The 10,530-nt window shown below is 26.7% G+C and overlaps 1 pseudogene; it reads left to right on the forward strand.

Annotated features, from left to right (window-relative positions):
- The first annotated feature begins 8,776 nt into the window (after nt 1-8,776).
- Nucleotides 8,777-9,958, forward strand: LOC146884105 (uncharacterized; annotated as a pseudogene).
- The last annotated feature ends 572 nt before the right edge of the window (nt 9,959-10,530 follow it).

Consider the following 10,530-nt stretch of genomic DNA (forward strand, 5'->3'; position numbering starts at 1 on the left):
TATTGATTATATATAAAATGTTACATGTGTTATATATACACACAAAACTAACTCTAAAAGTCACAAATAAATGGATTTAAAACATGGTTCTATACTAACAATTACCATATAAAAAACCTAATAAATCATTTACTTATACATATGGTTTTAATTCAAATTCAAAATTATCTTTTTAATTTTTACTTTTTCCTTTCTATTTTATTTAAATTTTTAGTAATTTGAATTAAACATCAAATTATAAAAACTGTACTTGCAATTCCTTTTACATTTATCCGCTTTTTTCAAAATAAAACAATAAATCTTCTAATTTCTTTTATCATGTTTATCAAACACAAATTTTATTTATCCATATTTTCATATGTTACAAATATATTTCCATAATATCAAAATATAAACATTATTATTTAATCATTTTTTATTAATTTGTGAAGTAATTTTCTTTTATATATGCTATTTACATTTTTTTATATTTTAACTACTTAATTATATATTTCTAACTTTTCTTGATTTTCTATATTTTTCTTATAAATAAATTAATATTAATATCAAAATTTTTAATTCAGCACATAATTAAATAACTATTATATTTTATATATTTTAATTTTTTTATATTTATTATATAAAAAATCAATTGGTATATTTGAGATAAACCAAAATTTCAATTGATTTATCACCTTGAAACTCAAAAATCATTTTTGAAACTCAAAAATCATTGCTTGAATTCGAGTTTTTAGGAATTGAATTTGGAACATATGGTATAGAAGTGTTTCTCGGTTAGGTCGGCCAAGATTTGGATTGGATTGAATTTCTACTATTTTCTGTTAAACTGCTCAGGTTGGATTGAATTAGACCATTAAGATTTTGAATTTTTTGTTTTGTTAAAAATTATAATTTTCATGTATTAACTTAATACAAATGTAATTTGTTCATAATAAAAAAAATCTCATGTTGAATTTCGGTCAACGATGCCAAACTTATCATCAATTTATATAAAAATTGATTAATTTAAATTTTGATCCAATTTAATCTATTTATAAATAAAATTGAACCCATTTTTCATTATATTGGAATAGATCTATGAAGTAACTTGAAACATTGGTCATCTCTAAAGTCTGATAATAATATTTGAAGAATTAAAAAGTACAACAACCGTACTCTCATGGAAATCTTTTTCTAAACTAAACGTGTACGCAGTCTGAAAATACTAGTCAAAATAAAGGAACTCAATTTTTCTTATATCATTATTTCTTTCGATTCACATTTGTAGTTAGCTTTTTTTTAATGCCAATTCAATTCCACAAATTATTTCTTTTTTCTATTTTATATTTACTACCAAATTTTGTATCTATTATTAAAACTTTTTATACGATATTTCTTTCATTTCCTCTTAAGTGTCCAATTTTGAAATATTTTTATTTTATTTCCTCTTAGTGTCATGTCTTCAATCATGCAAAAAGGGCTAGTTACTTTTTAAGTTACTATTTGTTTTTACACTATGTTGGGTTGTGGGTTGTAAAGAAGGTATATGAAATTACATGTGAGTAAAACAAAGGAAAAGAAATATATTGAAAAAGTTGAGTTATTTATTTAAATGATGAATATCATAAAAATAAAATAAAATAGTTTAAAAAAAATGATAAATTAGTTAATTAAAAGTAGAGATTATACAATTACAAAGCTATATAATTAGAGAGACATAAGAGAAAAGTAATTTTAAGAAAATATTAATTTACTTTATATTTTCATTGTTCTCTCCTCATATTTAACTAAATAAAATAAAACATTTGAAACCTAATAGAAAGTGACACTATTCTTTATATTTTTTCTTCTACAAATAAGGAAAATATTTTCTTTTTTTCCAATTTTCTTGGACCAGTCGCTCTCTACGACTTTTCATTTTTCTTCAAATGGATTTTATCCCATAATTTTTTTATTACAAATGTTAAGAACAAAATATATATATATATATATATATATATATATATATATAATTATTTTTTCATAAATTAAATAGATTTATATAAATTAGTTTATGAAACTTCTCTTTTATATGTTTAAAATTTTTATTTTTAATAAAAAAATCATTTCAATATTTTTAAAAAAGATCTTAAAAGAAAAAAAAAATAGACTAGTTCAAAGAAAACCGATTTTTAGATCTGAAGATAAGATGAATATTTTAGGAATCGGAATATGAGAAAAGATTGCGCATTGATTTCCGATTCAATGTTTTGCGCCTTCATTTCGCACCGTACTCGCACCATGCACACGCTCTGTTTTTATTTTATTTATCTATTTATTGCATTTTTATATGTTTTTTCTTAAATCTTTCTCATGTAATAAGCATTTCTATCTTTTAAAACGTACATGTAAATGTGAATGTAAATTAGACAAAAAAATAATAATATTTAAAGAATTTAGAACCTACTTTCACATTCCTTTCCAAAAAAAGTTAAAATTACTCAAATAGATAGGGTTTTTTCTTTTTAAAAAAAAAGTATCAAAATTGACAGATGTTTGGAAACACATTTTTTATATCAAACTAAAATTGTATATATAAATTTGAGGTATTATCTTTTACGACCTTCGTAAAATTGTTTGATATAAAATTTCAACTTAATTAATACTTTTTTGAGACTTCGTCTCTATTACGTTTTATTGATTTAGTGTCATCCACATAAATTCTATTGCATACAAACATAATTTCTTGACGAAGATTTACTCAACTTCATTCCTCCTCCAAAGATCTTTTGAAAAGTATTTCTCAATAAATTTTTACTTTAAGACTTCCAAAATAATTTGTGTCTTTTATTTCTCATCTTGATTTTTATAGGTTCAACATTTTTGTTTTTATTACATTTTTTCAATAAGGTTGTCGTTCGTGAAATTTCATGTTTAATGTTTGTTTGTTACCCATCTTTTCTTAAAAGAATGAGTTATTACTTTAGTTCTTTCTTGGTTTAAACCTTTAAGTTTAAGTGATTGCTTAAAAATTCTCCTAAAATAATTTACAAGTATTGATTGTCTCTAAATTGTAATTTATACTAATCTATTTATCTTACACTTATGTTATTTAACAAAAAATGTAAAACAAACAACTTATATTGGTATTTATGAAGATTTTATTATGAAGAACATTAATTATGACATAATATATATATATTAAAAATAAAAATTTTGGAATAATTAAGTATTTTAAAAAAAAACTTTTACAAATCAACTAATTTTAAATTATAATTGTGATTAATATTGTATTCTCCTAAAAGTCATTCCTAAGAAAGAAAAGTGATGTATTTAAAACTACTACACAATTGATTGCATTGTTTTTAGTCCATCTTTTCTCCTTAGTTGAATATTCAACATTGGACTTATGAGTGTTGGATTGTATTTCAATTCAACCATTCTTCAAAGCTCATAATGTCGTTTAACAAAATTTAATGGCTTAAGCCTCATGATTTGGTGGTTTAAAGAATCAACCTATGTTTAAAGTTTTCATTAACATTAACTCTATAAAAACTTTAAGGTGAAGACTCTATGCTTAAGCTGATCACATCTACACTAACCCTAGAAATTTTTTGTTTTAAGTAATTTTTTTTTCTTTCAAACATAGGACATTTTTATTCTCATATGATAGAAAATTATCAAAAATAAATTTTGCATTTTTTTTTATTCTCAAGAAATCGTATTCACAAGTTGTAGGTTATTTATTACTATAATTCCCATGATGAAGATATGAAAGTGCTATTCCTAAGAGAATATATACTCGTATAAATTTTTTATTTAAATTAATTTGAATTTAAAAACTATTTCCAGGAATAGAAAATATAACCAAATACTTTAAATATAATGCAAAAAATTAATAATAATACTTTTAGAAATATGATTCTTAAAAACATGATTTTGTGAAACAAACACTCCCTTTTACAAGTGAGTTCCATTGCCTGATACATGAGCTTATTAAAAGATTTAATTAATTTGAAAATGAAAGAGGTTTTACTAAAATTATTAGATGACAAATTAACAAGTTAAAATAATCTTATTTTTAAAATATAAATATTAATTGAACTCATCTTTTAATCCAAGTTATACACGGTTAAAACCGTATTACTTTTGTTAAATTGATCTTATTTTTAGAATATAAATATTGAATGACCTGATTGATTAATCCAAGTCATACTCAATTAAACACTATGTGTTTGAAACAATAAAGCATTGTTTTTTTTTTTAAATAAATTAAATTAAACTTGTGGAAAACTCCAATTTTATTTTAATCAATCAAACCATAAAAGCATTAATTATATTGTTTTGAAGACAACTTAGGTGTTTGAATGAAAAATATATTTGATTCAATTAAAAAAAATCAATTAAATAAATATGAATCAAGTATTTAGTAAGCTATTGAACATAGCCATATTGAATATGATTGTTGTAAGCTTGATTGTGTCCTATGTGTCATATATTTTTGTATGTAATTCTATAAAATTAGTTGCTCAACAAAAATGTTAGACCTTGGTATATATTATTTCATGTTATTATGCGTAGAAGATTGTACATTGCAATATATATATATATATATATATATATATATATATATATATATATATATATATATATATATATATATATATATATATATAACATGTTTCGTTTATTTGTATTTGTCTTCAAAATATGTTTATTAACATAGACCATAATGTAGGCAATCATTTGTATGTTTCAAATTTCTAGTAGAATTATCTTATAACCTTGAGCATGATTGATAAATAAATGTTAATAAAAATTGATGAACAGTTATATTTGTTATTGCTATTACTTACATTTTTTTTTTATTTGAAGCATTAGTGCTTCAAAACATAAATTTTTTACATACATCCATTGTCTCATAGTACTGATAATAGTTGAAATTTAGCATAGATGTGTTCATCTTTTAAACTTCAATTTGTTTTACATGGTGATAAATAATATTTATGACAATGATAATAAATTATTATATTATAATAAATGAAATGTCTTTATATAATTACAATGAAAAAATTACAGTTATGATAATGAGTTAGAAAATAAAAATAAATATATTAAAAACAATTAAAATTCTACTCTACATAATAAAATAAACAACAAATAAAAAAATTAAAAATAAGTAAAAATGATTAAATGTGCCTTAGAAATAATTTGATATACCATTAAGTAAAATTACACAAAGAAAAATAATTGTATAATTAAAGGTGTTATAAGATGAAAAATACTTTGGAGGTCTAAGAAAACTTTTCAAATGTCAAGCTAGTTGAACTCTTTAGAGATAGTGAAAATTGATTTAGAAAAACAAAAGTTCTTTAAATGAAACAAAAATTAAGGACCAAAGAGAATAAAAAAAAAAGATTTTAATATTGCCTAATGAAAAGGTTGATGTGACTGAATCCTTAAAATTGAGAGTCAAACATTTTCATATGAAAAAAATAAACAATATATAAAAATATTAAAAAAGAGTATAAATATTCAAATTTGAGACATAAAAATTATTTGATTCATTGCAATTGATGATAGAGTTGAGCAACAGTCGTGTTAGGTCGGATTCGGGTCCAACAAGACCAATCCACCCCAATCCAAATTTAATATTTGAAATTCATATCTAATTGTTTATGATATCGAGTAAGGCGGGTTCGTGTTATTTTAGATCCAGAAAAATGTGAATGGATGTGGGTTATTTGTAATGAGAAATATGAGGGAGGAAGATCAGAACTTTCACAACTTATAGCCATGGCTTCCTCCATCTTCTCTACCATTTTCGCTTCTCTCCATCACCATGTCATCGCACAAACCGCTATTGCACCGCCACCTACGACACAGATTGAAACAGATTTGTCACCTACGACATAGATTAGAGCAGATTTGTCACCTACGACCATGAAAGCATCGAAACGTGGTTGTTTTCCTAGAAAAATACCACATGCCCCGTCAGCAAACAAGCCTTGTTGGATTACATCGATCTCAAACCTAACCACACTCTTGGAAGACTCATCCAAGCCTGGTGTACCATGAATGCTTCTCGAGGCATAGAAAGGATCCCAACTCCAACACCTCTTGTTAACAAGACTCCAATTTCTAAGCTTCTCAAAGGCATTTCTCACTCTCCTCTCGTAAGCCTTTGAATACTCAAATCCATCGCTTCAAGAAGCGAGACAAATAAGGGGTGCATGGAGGCTATGGGTGTTGTTGAGTCAAAAAAGGGCAAAGAGAAAGAGAACAAAGAGTGGGACGATGCAAATTAGGATTTTTGAAAAATTTTAATTGTGTAAGTACTGATTTCGAGTCAGGTCAGGTCAGATATCCATGAAAAAATAATCTGGTATTCGTACCCGACCATTTATAATCACATTTATCCATATAAGTTTATCCATTTAATTCGAATATGAAAATAGCTATTCGAATTCGTTTTTTTCTTTTCAAGTTTTACGGGTTCAAACGGTTAAAAAATTTTGCTCACCCCTAATTGATAATACATCATTTGAATATAACCGTACAAAGGTTGTAATAAGAGATCTTAGAGATGTGAGTGGATTTCGTGGATATAGAACAAGACAAACAATTATAAGAGAGGAGGAAAAAGTGTAACATCTCAAAATTTATACCACAATATTTTCAGTATGCAAAAAAAAAAGTTAAATAGTTATGATAATTTTGCAGTCATAAATATAAATATAAATATATATATATATATATATATATATATAAATATTACGTACATATATTTAAATATCACGTACAATCATTTATATATATATATATATATATAATATCAGATAAACATTATAATGGAATTACGTTTACAAGTATAATACAAGTTTATCTTGGAATAAATGGTGCAAGTACATTGTTCAGGAAGAGATAGAGTTTCAATTAATGATATTCCATTCTTGTATTGCAAATCTCTGCAAAGATTAGATGAATTTAATGTTCAAGCCTCTATATATATAGAGCTGGTTCACTGAAAGCCATATGAAGCAAAGGAAGGAGAAAAAAAAAGAGAGATCTGAGAGTTAGAGAGGCAAATCAGAAAAAGGGAAACGAAACAGTGAGACTCCAAGGAGAAATAAGAGTTGAATCGTGCATTTATTTAGACTTTTTTCAATCTCTAAGGTAAGGGAACGAGACATTTATCATTCTATCTTTTGACTTTTAATTTTTCTTATCTCCTCATAATTTTATTTTATTTTTACCTTTAAGTGAGGTGCCCCTAAGCTCATTCTAATTTATATTTAGTTCTCGTTCCTATTTATTTATTTAATTATATTCATCTTCAGTTATGTACTGGTCCTATTTATTCAATTTATATTTATTCTCATTTACTTATTTATATTTATCTCCAATTCTGTATTGGTCCTTTCTATTTATTTATATTTATTTAACTATTCATTGATTCTATCTATTTATTTATATAATTATATGGTTTAATATTCAAATAAAATTTATGATAAATAAAGATTTGACTATTGTAGTTGGAGGTATGACCTTGGGGATATAAACGAGTTAGTATTACTCAAGATGAGATGTTCTTGAGTTACTTTGTTGGCCATGAGCTCATTTATCTTGACTAGTCACTACAAAATTAATCAATATCTTTATAAAGTATGATAAAATTCAGTTTTATGGATTTAGGAGAATTTTCATTTCATTTCATTTTATTATGATATGTTGTATTTTTTTGTGATATTTGTCTCACTTCCCCATTTTTTATTGTGTGTGAAAAACAAAATTTTATAACCTTATCATAGATGGTTGCTCCCAACATGCCTGATCCCTTCTTCATTGACGTTATGGCTGTTTTCCCGAGAAATGCATGACAAACCAACGCAGTAAATAATTTTGTAACATTTCAGGGAACAAGAAACTGTACCATTACTTTTCTCTCTACTCCAAACGCGTCGATTGTCATCGAAGGACAAATCGGAATTACCTTTTATTTACCTCCAACAGTCCAAGTGAATCCTATCCATAACCTCTTCCCTCCACCTGTTTGATAAACCGTATATGAGGGGGAAACTGTAAATAAATAACACTTCTTCCTCTTCTAGTGTAGGAAATATAAAATGTACTAAACAATGTAGATATAGGATGCATACAGTATTGTAAATACACACACACACACATGTATATATATATATATATATATATATATATATATATATATATATATATATATATGAGAATACTTTAAGTATGATTTTGCCTTTAAATTTTATAAGTGTATTGTAAGAAATAATAATAATAATTAAATAAATAGAAAATTTAATTTTTTTAACGTCACATTAGATGGTATCAGAGCGACGTTTCATGCAAGATCTGTGAAATTCTCTAACTCATACAATTCCAGATGGCAAACATTAGGAGGAACAATGAATTAACTGAAGCAATGCAAGCTATCCGAGACATGGCTGCTACTCTAATGAGGAATCAAAGACCTGAAGGAAACCCTGAATCACAAGGTTTTGCTGAATTTAGGAGAAACAAACCCCCACCATTTTTTGGAGGATATGATCTAGAAAAAGCTGAGTTATGGATTAAGGAGATAGAAAAAATATTTCGAGTTATGAACTGTGCTGACAACCAAAAGGTGAATTGTGTTGTATTTATGTTAATAGGAGAAGCTGAATATTGGTGGGATGGTACTAGGAGATTACTTAAAGGAGGAAGAATAGTTATTACCCGGGATATATTTAGAACAAAGCTTTTAGAAAAATATTTCCCTAATGATGTGAGGAGAGCAAAAGAAATAAAATTTATGCAGTTGAAGCAAGGAAGTATGACAGTAGGGGAATATGCTTCCAAGTTTGAAGAGTTAGGAAAATACTCTACTTTCTTTTATCACCCAGAGGAAAGGATGAAGTGTATAAAATTTGAAAATGGACTTAGAGATGAATTGAGAAAAGCAGTAGGAATACTAGAAATTGCTGATTTTCCTACGCTTATTCACAAGTGTAGATTTTTGGAAGATTTTGAGAACAACCAAAATATCAAACCAAAGTATTTTGGACCCCAAACAAATAAAAATAAACGCAATGAGGGAAAACCTTACAATCGCCCACAATGGAGGACCCAATCCAACCAATCTTCATCAGGAAATTCTAATAGACCTGTATATGATCATATTAGATGCTTTAAATGCGGACAAGGTCATCATGCTAAAGATTGTTACCTTAAGGGACCAATCTGTTTCAAGTGTGGGAAACCTGGTCACCTATTCTCTGAGTGTGGATAACAAAAGTCACATTTCAATCCAAGTGCAACCAAGACAAGACCTACCACAACAGGAAGAGTATACACCATGACAAGAGCTGAAGCTGCTGAAAACCATGATCTAATTCAAGGTATGTGTTTTATTAAAGGAAAAACTTTAAATGTATTGTATGACTCAGGTGCAACTCACTCATTCATTTCCAATTATTGTGTTCAACATCTTATTATGTCGACCTCCTTTCTAAAAACTAGTTTAGTCATTTCAACTCCCACAAATGACTCGGTAATTACCAATAAAGTTTGTTTAGATTGTCCACTGTTCATTGAGGATAGAAAATTCCTTGTAAATTTAATATTTCTACCTTTATCTCAATTAGATGTAATCTTAGGTATGGAATGGTTATCTTCCAATCAAGTCCTTTTGAATTGTGCTAAGAAATCAGTGATATTTCCAAACTCTGAGAATCTTCTAAAATCACCTACCAATTCAAAAAGTGAGCCTTTAAGAAATGAAATTCAAAGGTACTTGTTATTATCTTCTATGGAAATAAAAGAGGAAGTTGAGTTGAAAAATATAGCAGTTGTTCAAAATTTTCCTGAAGTCTTTCCCAATGATATTCCTGGTTTACCACCTAACAGAGAAATTGAATTTTCCATAGATCTGATGCCTGGAGTTGGACCAATCTCTATGGCACTATATAGGATGTCACCCTTTGAATTAGCATAATTGAAGAAATAATTAGAAGAGTTACTTGAAAAACAGTTCATTCATCCTAGTGTGTCACCTTGGGGAGCTCCGATTTTGTTAGTTAAAAAGAAATATGGAAGTTTTAGGTTGTGCGTAGATTACCGTCAATTAAATAAATTCACCATAGAGAATAAATATCCTCTTCCTAGAATATATGACTTGATGGACCAATTGAGAGGAGCCTCTGTATTTTCTATGATAGATTTAAGGTCAGGATATCATTAAATTAGAGTAAAAGTAGAAGACATACAAAAAACTACTTTCAGAACTAGGTATAAATATCAAGTGATGCCTTTTGGTGTGACCAATGCTCTTGCAATATTTATGGATTATATGAATAGGATTTTTCATCCCTTTTTAGATCAATTTGTGGTTGTTTTTATAGATAACATTCTTATTTATTCTAAGACTCTTGAGGAACATGAGGAACACCTTCGGATTGTCTTGCAAATCTTGAGAGAAAAGGAATTGTATGCTAAATTGTCTAAGTGTGAATTCTGGTTAGAGAAAGTAAAATTCTTAGGACATGTGATTTCCAACAAGGGAGTGTT

Source organism: Vigna unguiculata, chromosome 8 (genome assembly GCF_037176805.1).
Source record: "Vigna unguiculata cultivar grain cowpea cultivar isolate G323 ecotype 2 chromosome 8, ASM3717680v1, whole genome shotgun sequence".
NCBI lineage: Eukaryota > Viridiplantae > Streptophyta > Magnoliopsida > Fabales > Fabaceae > Vigna > Vigna unguiculata.